This window comes from Oncorhynchus masou, unplaced genomic scaffold (assembly GCF_036934945.1).
Source record: "Oncorhynchus masou masou isolate Uvic2021 unplaced genomic scaffold, UVic_Omas_1.1 unplaced_scaffold_1297, whole genome shotgun sequence".
Lineage (NCBI taxonomy): Eukaryota > Metazoa > Chordata > Actinopteri > Salmoniformes > Salmonidae > Oncorhynchus > Oncorhynchus masou.
In genome coordinates, this window is record NW_027002821.1 from 80,168 (window position 1) to 95,360 (window position 15,193).

Sequence of the window (15,193 nt, forward strand, 5' to 3'; positions counted from 1 at the left end):
ACATCACGTGTAGAGGGGAGCTTTATGGTGAAGTGATAACATCACATGTAGATGGTGGGAGCTTTATGGTGAAGTGATAACATCACGTGTAGAGAGGGAGCTTTATGGTGAAGTGATAACATCACGTGTAGGGGAGCTTTATGGTGAAGTGATAACATCACGTGTAGAGGGGAGCTTTATGGTGAAGTGATAACATCACGTGTAGAGGGGAGCTTTATGGTGAAGTGATAACATCACGTGTAGAGGGAGCTTTATGGTGAAGTGATAACATCACGTGTAGAGGGGAGCTTTATGGTGAAGTGATAACATCACGTGTAGAGGGGAGCTTTATGGTGAAGTGATAACATCACATGTAGAGGGGAGCTTTATGGTGAAGTGATAACATCACGTGTAGAGGGGAGCTTTATGAAGTGAAGTGATAACATAACATCATGTAGAGGGGAGCTTTATGGTGAAGTGATAACATCACGTGTAGAGGGGAGCTTTATGGTGAAGTGATAACATCATAGAGGGGAGCGTGAAGTGATAACATCACGTGTAGAGGGGAGCTTTATGGTGAAGTGTAACATCACGTGTAGAGGGATACCTTCAACATTATTCGGTAATCATCATTTATGTAAAAAAAAAAACAATTTTCATCATCGTTTGATGAAATAAAGAAAGTTTGAAAAAAGACAAAATCCCCTCCTGTCGAAAGGATAAAACGCTGTTGATCTTCAGAAAGTTAAGGCAAAGCACCCGATATAGGAGGGGAAACGTCTCGAGTGGCGCAAAAAAGGAATATAATATTGAGGATAAAGTTCTGAAAGGCACAATTTCATGTGTACAACATCTAAAGACCTGCATCACTATACTGAGATATTTGCCGTTTCAGAAAAAGGACGTGTCTGGGTGTTTTTGGAGCCTTTCTTCATGTTCTTTCAGAGCCTCGTACTACACAACGAGGATGAGGAAGTGATCTGCTATTTGGGATAAGTTCTCAAAAACAGGTGAAATCACAAAACAGGTATTCTGAACCCTTCTATAACATGCCATTTACATCAAACATAGAAATTTGGTTGAGAAATGTATCTTCTTTAAGTTTAAGGTTGGCAGTCAGTCAGTCCATGAGGTTAAAATCAGATAAGTAAGTCAGTGAAGGACGTAGTGAAGAAGGCAGAGACCAGCAGACACACCAACAGTGGGAGGGACAGAGCGATGGAGGGCGGTCCCGCGTTGCGGACGATGGAAACCCGACAGGTGCCGACATTCATGGCTCTGTCCACCGCCACCAGCTCCACTGTCAGAGAGCAGCACGAAGCGTTGAACGCTGCTGCAATGACCGCCTGCTTCAGGTCCGTGTGGGTGAGGCTGCCCGCTCCCTGGCGGTGTTTGAGGCTGGTAATGCCCGTGCCATTGACACCGTCGGTCAGGTTGGCAGAGAGCTGCCAGAAGGCGGAGCTGCAGCCTGCTGGGTCAGCTGGGCAGTCGACCGACGAGGTGAGAACCATCTCACACTGGGGAGGGGTGAAATCTGTCACCTGCAGAGAAAGAGAGAGAGAGAGAGAGAGAGAGAGAGAGAGAGAGAGAGAGAGAGAGAGAGAGAGACACCGCAATCATCATGGTGAGGGAGAAGTGGTGACAGCCCAGAGAGTGGAGACGGCCCATATAGTGGAGACAGCCAACATAGTGGAGACAGCTCACATAGTGGAGACAGCCCATATGGTGGACAAAGCTCATATAGTAGAGATAGCTCATATAGTGGAGACAGCTCATATAGTGGAGACAGCCCATATGGTGGACAAAGCTCATATAGTAGAGATAGCTCATATAGTGGAGACAGCTCATATAGTGGAGACAGCTCATATAGTAAAGATAGCCCAAAGAGTGGAGACGGCCCATATTGTAGAGACAGCTCATATAGTGGAGACAGGTCATATAGTAGAGACAGCTCATACAGTAGAGATAGCCCATAGAGTGGAGACATCCCATATTGTGGACAAAGCTCATATAGTGGAGACAGCTCATATAGTAGAGACAGCTCATATAGTAGAGACAGCTCATATAGTGGAGACAGCCCATAGAGTGGAGACAGCCCATATGGTGGACAAAGCTCATATAGTGGAGACAGCTCATATAGTAGAGACAGCTCATATAGTAGAGACAGCCCATTTGGTGGACAAAGCTCACATAGTAGAGATAGCTCAAAGAGTGGAGACAGCTCATATAGTGGAGACAGCTCATATAGTAAAGATAGCCCAAAGAGTGGAGACGGCCCATATTGTAGAGACAGCTCATATAGTGGAGACAGGTCATATAGTACAGACAGCTCATACAGTAGAGACAGCTCATACAGTAGAGATAGCCCATAGAGTGGAGACAGCCCATATGGTGGACAAAGCTCATATAGTGGAGACAGCTCATATAGTAGAGACAGCTCATATAGTAGAGATAGCCCATATAGTGGAGACAGCTCATATAGTAGAGATAGCCCTTATAGTGGAGACAGCCCATATAGTGGAGACAGCTCATATAGTGGAGACAACCCATATGGTGGACAAAGCTCATATAGGCCTCTCAGGTCTCTAGTGTGTCTTTATCTATACCTCCACTCTCCAGCATATCTGCTATATCTGTACATATATCTGAGGTTACCTTGGTGACAACAGAGAGGCGCAGGACGGCGTAGTTGGAGTCGGACGCCCCGGGCGCCACAGCCTCGATGGTCAGGGTGACGTCTGTTCCTGAGGGTGTGTTGGCGGGCACCGTGATGGTCAGTTCACCGGTGGCGTTTCCACCGGTGGTCACAGCGATGCTGTTAAGTTAGCAGCAGCAATGGGTTAGCATTAAGTGTCAATACAAGTGATGCCAAGAGAGGACAATTTTTATTAAGGTTTTTTGCCAGCATAGAGGAGAAGCTGATTTTGAACAGATCTGTTTTGGTCCCTAATCTGTTTATGCTGAAATGATTCCTATGGCCAATGTGTACAAACTGATCTAGAATCAGTCACAGGCTTTGATATTCCAGCTGTGATCCCTACCTGCCGGGGACGTTCATTTCGAAGTCTCTGTCGTTTCTGGCACTGATTTTGTAGCTGCCTCCAGTGGCGTCGGTCATGACGGTGAAGGGAAGGGTGAAGGGTTTACCAGGCTCCATGCTTCTGTCCACCACGGCCTGAGAAGACAAGAACAACAAGACAGAGGCATGGTCGAGGAGCTGTTGTGAGGTCCACTTTTAAAAATGTCTATGACCATGGTTTTTGTCAAACACTATCCCAACATGCAATATGAACTCCTTCACGATTTACAAATCCGATTTTCAATGCAAACAGGAAGTGTGTCAGCATCACTTACCTTGATGGTAACCTTGGAGACGGACATCTGAGTGGTGGACTGTCTCTGGAACACGGTGGAGGAGACCACGTCTGTCCCGTTCAACAGCACCACAAACTCCCCCGCAGGGACCTTGGTTACCGTAACTAGGAACTTCCCGTTGCCCATGTCTTCCAGGGCCCCGCCTACGACCTCTGACCCTGACACTGTCACCAAGGCAATGTCAGCCACCTTGACAGAGGCTGGGCCCTTTCTGCCCAACACGGATACCAACAACATGGCAGGCATACCTGAGAGGAGAGGAGGAAGAGAGAGAGGAGGAAGAGTATAAGGATAGGGAGATAAAAGAGGAAGAGAGAGAGAGGAGGAAGAGTACAAGGATAGGGAGATAAAAGAGGAAGAGAGAGAGGAGGAAGAGTATAAGGATAGGGAGATAAAAGAGGAAGAGAGAGAGGAGGAAGAGTATAAGGATAGGGAGATAAAAGAGGAAGAGAGAGGAGGAGGGTGTGGCTAAACAGGATACATTATGACAAATTATAATTAAACATGACTCTTGAAGGGTGTGGCTATGTAACTGTTCTAGGGTCAGATACATTAAAACATTAATTACATTTTGTGACTGATTATAGGTAGTAATACATTTTGTGACTGATTATAGGTAGTAATGACGTTTTGTGACTGATTATAGGTAGTAATGATGTTTTGTGACTGATTATAGGTAGTAATGACGTTTTGTGACTAGGATTGATGTTTTGTGACTGATTATAGGTAGTAATGACGTTTTTTGTGACTGATTATAGGTAGTAATGACGTTTTGTGACTGATTATAGGTAGTAATGACGTTTTGTGACTGATTATAGGTAGTAATGACTGATTATAGGTAGTAATGTTTTGTGACTGATTATAGGTTAATGAGTTTTGTGACTGATTATAGGTAGTAATGATGTTTTGTGACTGATTATAGGTAGTAATGACGTTTTGTGACGTTTTGTGACTGATTATAGGTAGTAATGATGTTTTGTGACTGATTATAGGTAGTAATGACGTTTTGTGACTGATTATAGGTAGTAATGACGTTTTGTGACTGATTATAGGTAGTAATGACGTTTTGTGACTGATTATAGGTAGTAATGACGTTTTGTGACTGATTATAGGTAGTAATGACGTTTTGTGACTGATTATAGGTAGTCATGACATTTTGTGACGTTTTGTGACTGATTATAGGTAGTAATGACTGATTATAGGTAGTAATGATGTTTTGTGACTGATTATAGGTAGTAATGACGTTTTGTGACTGATTATAGGTAGTCATGATGTTTTGTGACTGATTATAGGTAGTAATGACGTTTTGTGACTGATTATAGGTAGTAATGACGTTTTGTGACTGATTATAGGTAGTCATGACGTTTTGTGACTGATTATAGGTAGTAATGACGTTTTGTGACTGATTAAGGTAGTAATCGTTTTGTGACTGACGTTTTTGACTGATTATAGGTAGTAATGTTTTGTGACTGATTATAGGTAGTAATGATGTTTTGTGACTGATTATAGGTAGTAATGATGTTTTTGACAAGGAATCCCAGTGGTAAAGGCATGATGGTCCACAATTGAGCACAATCGAGGCAGCATGGGAGCATAGGAAATACACTAACAAATGCTTTTTAAATACCAAACATGAATCATGAAAAACAACCACTTTGCTCAGTAGAGTTCCTCAACCAACAATCTGAGTCGCCCGAAGGGCACCAATGCATCCATCTGTGTTCTGAAGATTGAAGGAAGGAATTTCAAGAGTTATCAAGAGCAGGTCATACAGTACCTGTGATGTGTCTATAAATGAACAGGATCCAATGTTTTGACCTACAATACATCAAAAAGGACCAGCCTACCTGCTGATAGAGAAAGCAGTGAACCAGAACTTGTGGCCCCGTGGCCCCGTGGTAAAACCATGTGCACTTTGGTATAACTGAATCTAAAGGCTTTAACACACACACAAACATCTGCCCCCCCCCCCCCCCCCCCACAAAAAAAGCTATGTCCTGCTCCTACCCTGACTTTTCCTAAATGTATTTCACACATATTTAAAGCCTTTCTATCTGGTTTGTCACTCTTATTCCTAACTTCATCCGCCAAAACAACACATGACATTGGTACCAAGCCAGGCACTAACGCGTCTCTCTCTCCTATCTGAATGAATGACCAATGGATGACCACCCTACTTCACAATTGAACTTAAATTAGGCCTAGCTGAATGATGAGGGTGAATAAGTTGATTAAATTTAGAAAACAATAATTGAATGATGAGTTTGTGTTATGCCTATTTATCAGCAGAAAATAATTTGACCAGGCGCCTTGGGTGTGGACACCATTCGCTTTGAAGTCTTACTTTGTAAAAAGAAGCTGTTATGGGACTGTTTTATATGACTAATCAACTGTATTGTAAGGTTAAACGAAGTCATGCTACATGTTGCAGTAGGCCTTTAGAATAATGCTAAACATTATATCCTTGACTCTATCCAGAGAAGCAATTGATGCCAGTCTACTGAATGAGTGACAAATGAACGGGCAATAACTGTGCACCTTACTTCACAATTGATTTAAAATTAGGCCTAACTGAATGGTAAGGAGGGTGAAGAGGTTGGTTTAATTTAATAGTGCAGAAGAGTTGATTCAAAATATATATATATATATATTTCACCTTTATTTAACCAGGTAGGCAAGTTGAGAACAAGTTCTCATTTACAATTGCGACCTGCTCAAGATAAAGCAAAGCAGTTCGACACATACAACAACACAGAGTTACACATGGAGTAAAACAAACATACAGTCAACAATACAGTAGAAAAATAAGTCTATATACAATGTGAGCAAATGAGGTGAGATAAGGGAGGTAAAGGCTAAAAAAAGGCCATGGTGGCGAAGTAAATACAATATAGGAAGTAAACACTGGAATGGTGGATTTGCAGTGGAAGAATGTGCAAAGTAGAAATAGAAATAATGGGGTCCAAAGGAGCAAAATAAATACATAAAATAAAATAAATATAGTAGGGGATGAGGTAGTTGTTTGGTCTAAATTATAGATGGGCTATGTACAGGTGCAGTAATCTGTTAGCTGCTCTGAAAGCCGGTGCTTAAAGCTAGTGAGGGAGATAAGTGTTTCCAGTTTCAGAGACTTTTGTAGTTAGTTCCAGTCATTGGCAGCAGAGAACTGGAAGGAGAGGCGGCCAAAGGAGGAATTGGCTTTGGGGGTGACCAGTGAGATATACCTGCTGGAGCGCAGGTTCATGCTAAAGGCACGGGTAAACTTGCACAATACTGTGTCTGAGACAATCAACAAATTACTGTTTTTATATCTTGTCATGAATATATTTTCATTAATATTTCTTTATGCAATTCATCCTTTGCAATTGTTCATTCGCTGGTGCTTTTGTTTAGGAATACAGACAATAATTTCACCTGCGCACCTGGCTGGTTATATTATTATTATTATTATTATTAATATAATCATCAGCTTTTTGGTTTCTACTTTGACAAAAAAAAAAACTATAACTGGACTTTATTAATTACTATAACTCTATTAATAATTGAATCTACAAATGAAGTGGATCAAATTTATTACACTGTAATGTCTTTATTGTAAGGGAAACAAAAATAAGCTATAGGCCTACATTTTTTTGTAGGACTATGTAGAATAATACAAAACATATCCATGGACTCTATCTCAATAGATAACTATTAAAAAATATATTTTTTCACAAATATTTCTTAATGTAATTAATCCTTTAGGCAAAATTAATCCTTTAGGCAATATTAATCCTTTAGGCAATATTAATCCTTTAGGCAATATTTATCAAGCATTGGAGCATTTGTTTAGACACCTTGCAGGTTGATATGATATTTAGGTCAACATTGGATCATTCAGAGATCCTCACTGAACTTCTGGAGAGAGTTTGCTGCACTGAAAGTAAAGGGGCTGAATAATTTTGCACACCCAATTTTTCAGTTTTTGATTTGTTAAAAATTTTTTTGAAATATCCAATAAATGTCGTTCCACTTCATGATTGTGTCCCACTTGTTGTTGATTCTTCACAAAAAAATACAGTTTTATATCTTTATGTTTGAAGCCTGAAATGTGGCATAAGGTCGCGAAGTTCAAGGGGGCCGAATACTTTCACAAGGCACTGTATATGCTGAAAGGCCAGGCGGTTCTAGTGTTTTAAGTCGCAGCTGCATTCAAGTAGAATATGTCGCCATGACATCGCCAGAGTAAAATGATGATTGACAGATTACCTGCTTGATATGGTAATGATTTTAAGAGGATGTTGTAGTGTTTTACCTGCTTGTGGACGGCCAGAGATGAGGGCGTATCCTGGGTGAGGTCCCTCGAAGGTCTCCACAAAGTCATAAATGAAGGCAATGGTACTCTGACCTGGAGACAGACACACGGACACTTCAACACACATCGACCTGGTCTCACAATGTTGGATTATTCTGGAAGTAAATCCGAGACTCTCCATTTAGTGTTATATGTTATGTTTCATATGTTATGCATTAATTTGTGGATTTCCATCATCCATTTCGGATGATATGTTACAAATTGCAATTGGTACAATATGTTACGAATTGTAAATATGTTTACGAATTTGGGAAACAAACAATACATTGACAGAAAACATAGTGCTTTACTTTCTCTTGTACATTAAAGGCCTGGGGAAGAGTCACAGGGGAGATGAGAAGAATGTGTCTATTTGAAAGCTATTTAAAAATGTTGTAGCTTGTGACATTTATTTGTTTTTGTTTAAGTAGCTCTCATACAAGAAAAGGTTGGAGACCCCTGGATTAGGGTTAAGGTTCAGAGTTAGGTCAAATAGCTAAGGTTAGGGTTAGGGGAAGAGTTAGTTAAAAGGGTTAACGTTCGGGTTAGGTTTAGCTAACATGCTCAGTAGTTGCAAAGTTGCTAATTAGCTAAAATGCTAAAGTTTTCCATGGTGAGATTTGAACACATAACCTTTGGGTTGTTAGACAATTTGCATTATACACCCACCTATCCACCCTCTTTTTGTTTTTGCCTTAAGAAACCTTCTGTCTTTTGTAACCATACCAAACTTAACATATCATACTAACTTGAGTTTCCAAGATTTACTTTTACTATGTTACATCTAGTCTATGAGACCAGGCTGCAGACAGACAGTGAGTGAGGGCTGTATTCTCTCCCTTCTCTACATGGCTCTTCCAGACCTGGGGTCAAATTGTTAAATCGTTTTGACATGGTTTTAATTAGTATTTTAAAGTATTCTAATTGATTTCAAACAGTTTTTGAACCCAGGTCTGGGTACTGTATGTATCATGGCTGCATTCTAGTGTTGAGCATGAGCGTAACACACATAATTAAACAGGATATGCGTATCTCTATGGTAACTCACCAGTGACCTTCAGTGTGTAGGGCTGGTTGGAGTTCATGCTGATTTCCCATAATCCTGTCTGTTTGTTGGAGGCCAGACGGACCCGGAAGAGGTTTCCCACCGTCTGGACAGTCCCCAGTTCCCCGTTGTCCTCGTTCTGTTTCTGGGTCACACCTGTAGGGGCAAGGAGGGTGAAATGGGATTATTGCAGGATGCCAGTCAAACATACCTGGCCACACCTGGTGGAACACATTCAAGCATGGTTGTCTCACACACAGGGGTGTAAAGTACTTAAGTAAGTCGTTCTTTGGGGGGTATATGTACTTTACTTGACTATTTATATTTTTGATTACTTTTACTTTTACTCCACTACATTCCTAAAATAAATATTGTACTTTTTACTCCATACGTTTTCCCTGCAGTTAAAAGGACTCGTTACATTTAGAATGCTCAAGCAGGACAGAATTATGGCACCTATCAATATAATGCTTCGCCATCCCTACTGCCTGTGATCTGGCGGACACACAACACACAAATATTGTCTTAGTGTTGGGGTGTGTCCCTGTCTGTCCGTCTGGTTTGCTTAATATCAGGAATTTGATGTATAGCATTTACTTTTACGTTGTACTTTTACTCAAGTATGACTACTGATGACTTTTTCTCCTACTGTCCTTAAGTACATTTAAAACCAGATACTTTTAGACTATTACTCAAGTTTACTGGATAACTTTCACTTTTAATTGAGTCATTTTCTGGTAAGGTTTCTTTACTTTTACAAGTATGACAATTGAGTCATTTTTCCCACCACTGCTCACACATCCCCATCACACCGGCTGGCTACAGGGCAGCAACCAAGATTCTCCACTTCTGACCTTAGATCAGTGTCCAGAGGAAACATCATCCTACTCTGTGAGGTGAATTCTTACCTAAAACCATACCTTAGATCTGTCTATGTGTTTAAGGTTCTTACGTGCAGGGTTCATCAAGGTGAAGGTGAGGATCTTTCCAGTGATGTTTGAGGTTCTTACCTGCAGGGATCTTCAGGGTGAAGGGGAGGGACTATCCAGTGATGTTTGAGGTTCTTACCTGCAGGGCTCTTCAGGGTGAAGGGGAGGGACTTTCCAGTGATGTTTGAGGTTCTTACCTGCAGGGCTCTTCAGGGTGAAGGTGTGGGACTATCCAGTGATGTTTGAGGTTCTTACCTGCAGGGATCTTCACGGTGAAGGTGAGGGACTATCCAGGGATGTTTGAGGTTCTTACCTGCAGGGTTCTTCAGGGTGAAGGTGAGGGACTATTCAGGGATGTTTGAGGTTCTTACCTGCAGGGTTCTTCAGGGTGAAGGTGATGGTATTTCCAGTGATGTAGATGGTGATGTTGTTCAGAGACTCGTCCAGCAGGAAGGAGAATGTCTCAGCTTTGCCTGGGTTCCTCGCTCGCTGTAGGACTGTCACCTGAGGAGGAGGAGGAGGAGGAGGAGGAGGAGGAGAAGGAGGAGGAGGAGGAGGACAGAATGAGAAAGGAGAGAAAGTGGAAGTGACATAAATAGTCACCTACTGTTTTTATTTAATGTATTTTATTTAACCTTTTTTTAACCTTTATTTAACTAGGCAAGTCAGTTAAGAACAAATTCTTATTTACAATGACAGCCTACCAAGAAGCAAAAGCCCTCCTGTGGGACGGGGGCTGGGATTACTGGTTTTGGCATGCTATGTTAATTTGTGTTATGCTGCAGTATGCTATGTTATGCTACGCTATGTTATTTTATGTTATGTTACAGTATGCTATGCTAGTTATGCTGTGTTATTTTATGTTATTTATGTTATGCTACAGTATGCTATGCTAGTGTTCTATGTTATTATGCTATGTTATTTTATGCTATGCTGTGTTATTTTATGCTATGCTATGTTATTTTATGTTATGCTACAGTGTTCTATGTTATGCTATGCTATGTTATTTTATGTTATGCTAGTGTTTATGTTATGTTATGCTATGTTATTTTATGTTATGCTGTGCTATTTTATTTTATGTTATTTTATGCTATGCAGTGTTCTATGTTATGCTATGCTATGTTATTTTATGCTATGCTGTGTTATTTTATGCTATGCTATGTTATTTTATGTTATGCTACAGTGTTCTATGTTATGCTATGCTATGTTATGCTATGATATTATGTTATTTTGACATGCCAAGGCATTTTTAAAGTTCATTAAGCATATATTTGTTTTTCATTCATCAAGTTTTGATTGATTTTAAATAAAAAACTAATCCCATGATTTTAAATAAAAAACTGGCCATCAAAATGGCCACCAGTGTTGACTCACCAGAGCGGAGGTGGAGGAGTCGATGATGACGTCAGTGGCCTGGGGCAGATTTTCCTTGGTGACTCCAATGGCCTGACCACCAGACGCCAGCGCCAGGTCCTTGTAGGTCTGGAATGTAGCTGCCCTGGACTCTACTCCCCTTCTCCTCCTTCTAGCACCAGCACCATCACCAGTCATGAAGAAAGACACCTGGAGAGACACATAGGTGTGTTTGAGAGAGTTTGCCTGGTCATATTCATTAGGCACCAAACGAAGAAAGAAAGAAAAAAGGCAATGACTACTTGTCCAATAAGAATTGCGCATTTTGCTGCGTTTTGCTACTGTGTGGCCTAATGAATACAACCCTGAACTGCAGGAAATGTTTTCCTCTAAAACAGTATGTGTTTGAGGAAGTGCTCACGGTTGACTTGGTGCTCCTGATCAGGGCCACGATCGTTTCCTTTAATTCAATGTCCTTGGCAACGGCATCTGTGAAAACATAGATGTTGGACGACGCAGGGGCACCGGTCAGCGCCAACTGGAGAGAGAGTTATCAAAATCCAGAAAAGAGCTGTTAAATTCAACAACCACCTAAAAGGAACGATTCCCAAACCTTCCATAACAAAGCCATCACCTACAGAGAGATGAACCTGGAGAAGAGTCCCCTAAGCAAGCTGGTTCTGGGGCTCTGTTCACTAACAGACCCCACAGAGCCCCAGGACAGCAACACAATTAGACCCAACCAAATCATGAGAAAAAAACAAGATAATTACTTGACACAATAGAAAGAATTAACAGAAAAACACAGCAAACTAGAATGCCATTTGGCCCTAAACAGAGAGTGCACAGTGGTAGAATAACGGAACACTGTGACTGACCCAAATTTAAGGAAAGCTTTGACTATGTACAGACTCAGTGAGCATAGCCTTGCTATTGAGAAAGGTCGCCGTAGGCAGACCTGGCTCAAGAGAAGACCAGCTATGTAAACACTGCCCACAAAATGAGGTGGAAACTGAGCTGCACTTCCTAACCTTCTGCCAAATATATGACCATATTAGAGACACACATTTCCCTCCGATTACACAGATCCACAAAGAATTCAGAAAAAAATCATATTTTGACCAACTCCTGTATCTACTGGGTGAAATACCACAGTGTGCCATCACAGCAGCAATATTTGTGACTTGTTGCCACAAGAAACGGACAACCAGTGAAGAACAAACACCATTGTAAATACAACCCATATTTATTTAGATGTATTTTCCCTTTTGTACTTTAACTATTTGCACATCGTTACAACACATATTATGACGTCTGAAATGTCTTTTCTAATATCTACTGTTCACTTTTTATTGTTTGGAACTTGTGTGAGTGTAATATCTACTGTTCACTTTTTATTGTTTGGAACTTGTGTGAGTGTAATATCTACTGTTCACTTTTTATTGTTTGGAACTTGTGTGAGTGTAATATCTACTGTTCACTTTTTATTGTTTGTTTCACTTTTTTATCCAATGTAAACATATGTTTCCCGTGCAAATAAAGCCCCTTGAATTGAAATGAGAGAGAGAGAGAGATTTTGTGTCTTTATTTATTGTCAGGTGCACTATAGAGAAAGGGGTTATATCTGAAACCTGATTGGAAGATAGTCATGCAAATCACTGTACCTGGAGCCCTGATAGGCACATCTCGGGGAGGTCTCCACCTCCATTAGCCGTGAGGTTAGCGATCTCTGCTTTCATAACATTAGGGTTTGTCGTTTTTATCAGGGGTCCAAACTCTAAACACACACACAAACACACAGTGATCACTAACCACTTCCTGGCTTAACGACAAACCGCACCAGCATTTCAGTAACTGCCAGAGTTTGTCAGTGATGTTTTGCTAAGGAGAATGCTTGGTGGAGTGTAAAAGCCAGCCTTACCTGGGTCGTTGAATGGGACCAGGATGTACTGGGAGGGCTCGTCCTGCGTTCCCTTCTTGCTGTCGATGATCTCATTGACGACTCTCTTGGCTTCAAGGATATCATTACTCATGCTCCCCGTGGTGTCGATCACAAAAACAACCACTGACGAACGTGCTATGCCCATGAAGCTGTGGGAGAGAGAGAGAGATAAGAGAGAGATTGTGAGTAACTTCAACATGGGTATTTCCCTCTTCCCCTCCACTCCTGCCCTTCACCCCCTCTACTCCTCCCCCCTACTGAACTCCTCCCCTTCACCCCCCTCTACTCCTCCCCCCTACTGAACTCCTCCCCTTTACCCGCTCTCTACCCGTCTCCTCTGCTTCACCCCGTCTCTACCCTTCCCCTCTCCTCCCCCCCTCTACCTTTCCACTTCATCCCCCTCTACTCTTCTCCTTTCCTTCACCCCCATCTACCCCCCCCTCACCTCACCCCCTTCTCCGGCCCTTCACCCCCTCTACTCCTTTCCTCCCCTTCACCCCCTCTACCCCTCTCCTCCCCTTCACCCCCTCTACCCCCCTCTCCTCACCTCACCCCCTGTACCCTTCTCCTGCCCTTCACCCCCTCTACCCCCTCTCTCCTCCCTTCACCCCCATCTACCCCTCTCCGTACCGTAGGTAGTTGTTGTCACGGCGGCGCCCGGATGTCATCCAGCAGCTGGAGGGTTGCGGTCGTTGCCACAGTGACAGCAGCAGTGTGCAGGGCCACGTTGTCAGAGCGACGCTCATCCTTGCTGATGCCCCCGCGAGGAGCCTTGGAGCTGGTTAGGTCAGCTGCACCGCCATGACTACACTTACCTGGGGGGGAGAGGTGATGATGGGTGTTATTTAGAGAGTGTGTGGGTATGTGGGGAGGGTAGTGTGTGTGTTGGTGTGTGCGTGTGTGTGTGTGTACCTTTAGGCTTAGCTGAGGACAAGATCCCCATGTACCCAGAGGTGAGTTTCTTCTCATTAAGGATGTTAGGCAGGATGGAGTTGGAACAGAACCCTCCATTGGCACAATCACTGCAGGTCGGGGTTTTAACATCTACAAAACCAAAACACAACTTTCAAGGGTCGTTCTTGAATTACGGTGGCATAAAAAAAGAGCAGATTTATTTTTATATGAATGCATTTGGGTACATCTTCCCATTCTAAATGAACTAATATGGCACCTCAATAACTTTAAATAGTTTTTACCATTATAATAACATTATGCCACCAGTATGAGTAGTAACATCAATGATGGTAACACCAATGATACATTTTAAGTAAAGGAGGATTTTCTGAAATGGAGGCTACAAATGCTCAAATCTGAGGTCATCAAGCCATTAAAAATGTATTTCTAGTGATATGAATAATGATTTTGCTCACAGTGTTATTTCCCTTCATTTAAATTGACTAACAGCAAGTGACACATTGGATTGAGACACACCAAATGATTCACGGAATCCTCAAATGTATGACATACTGACAGGGTGTGATGAGCTAATTGTTTTCTTTAACATAAACCCTCCCCAGATAACCCTTGGAAAGGGGAAACCTAGTCAGTTGTACAACTGAAGGCATTCAACTGAAATTAATCTTCCGCATTTAACCCAACCCCTCTGAGTCAGAGAGGTGCAGGGGCTGCCTTAATCGACATCCACGTCTTCGGGGACCGGGAACAATGGGTTAACTGCCTTGCTCAGGGGTAGAATGACAGATTTTTACCTTGTCAGCTCGGGGATTCAATCCTGCAACCTTTTGGTTACTGGCCCAAGGCTCTAACCACTAGGCTCGAATGCTCAAGGTCATTGTATATCTTTTTCATCTGTGATTTTCCAGGGGGTAACACAAATGACATAAAACTGAGGGACACACCTTATCTTCATAGTAAAATAAGGATTTTATTAAACTTCTTTCTTTTAAAAATCTATACAATATATGAAATACTTTTGTTCACTGTCATTCAAAATGATTGAAAGATATCTCTAAATTCCCCAAATGTGTCACTACACCTCTACACATCACCAGTGAGACAAGCCAATATGCTAGTCCCCAGTAGTTTCTACAACACATACAAATACACTACAAGACCAAAAGTATGTGGACACTTGTTTGTCTCATTCCAAAATCATGGGCATTAATACGGAGTTGGTCCCCCCTTTTCTGCTATAACATCCTCCACTCTTCTGGGAAGACATTCTACTAGATTTTGGAATATTGCTGTGGGGACTTCCATTCAGCCACAAGAGCATT

At 41.9% G+C, this 15,193-nt stretch overlaps 1 pseudogene; it reads right to left on the reverse strand.

The window, feature by feature from the left end:
* Nucleotides 1-588: 588 nt before the first annotated feature.
* Nucleotides 589-15,193, reverse strand: part of LOC135530241 (von Willebrand factor A domain-containing protein 7-like) — a 30,584-nt pseudogene continuing 15,979 nt past the window's right edge.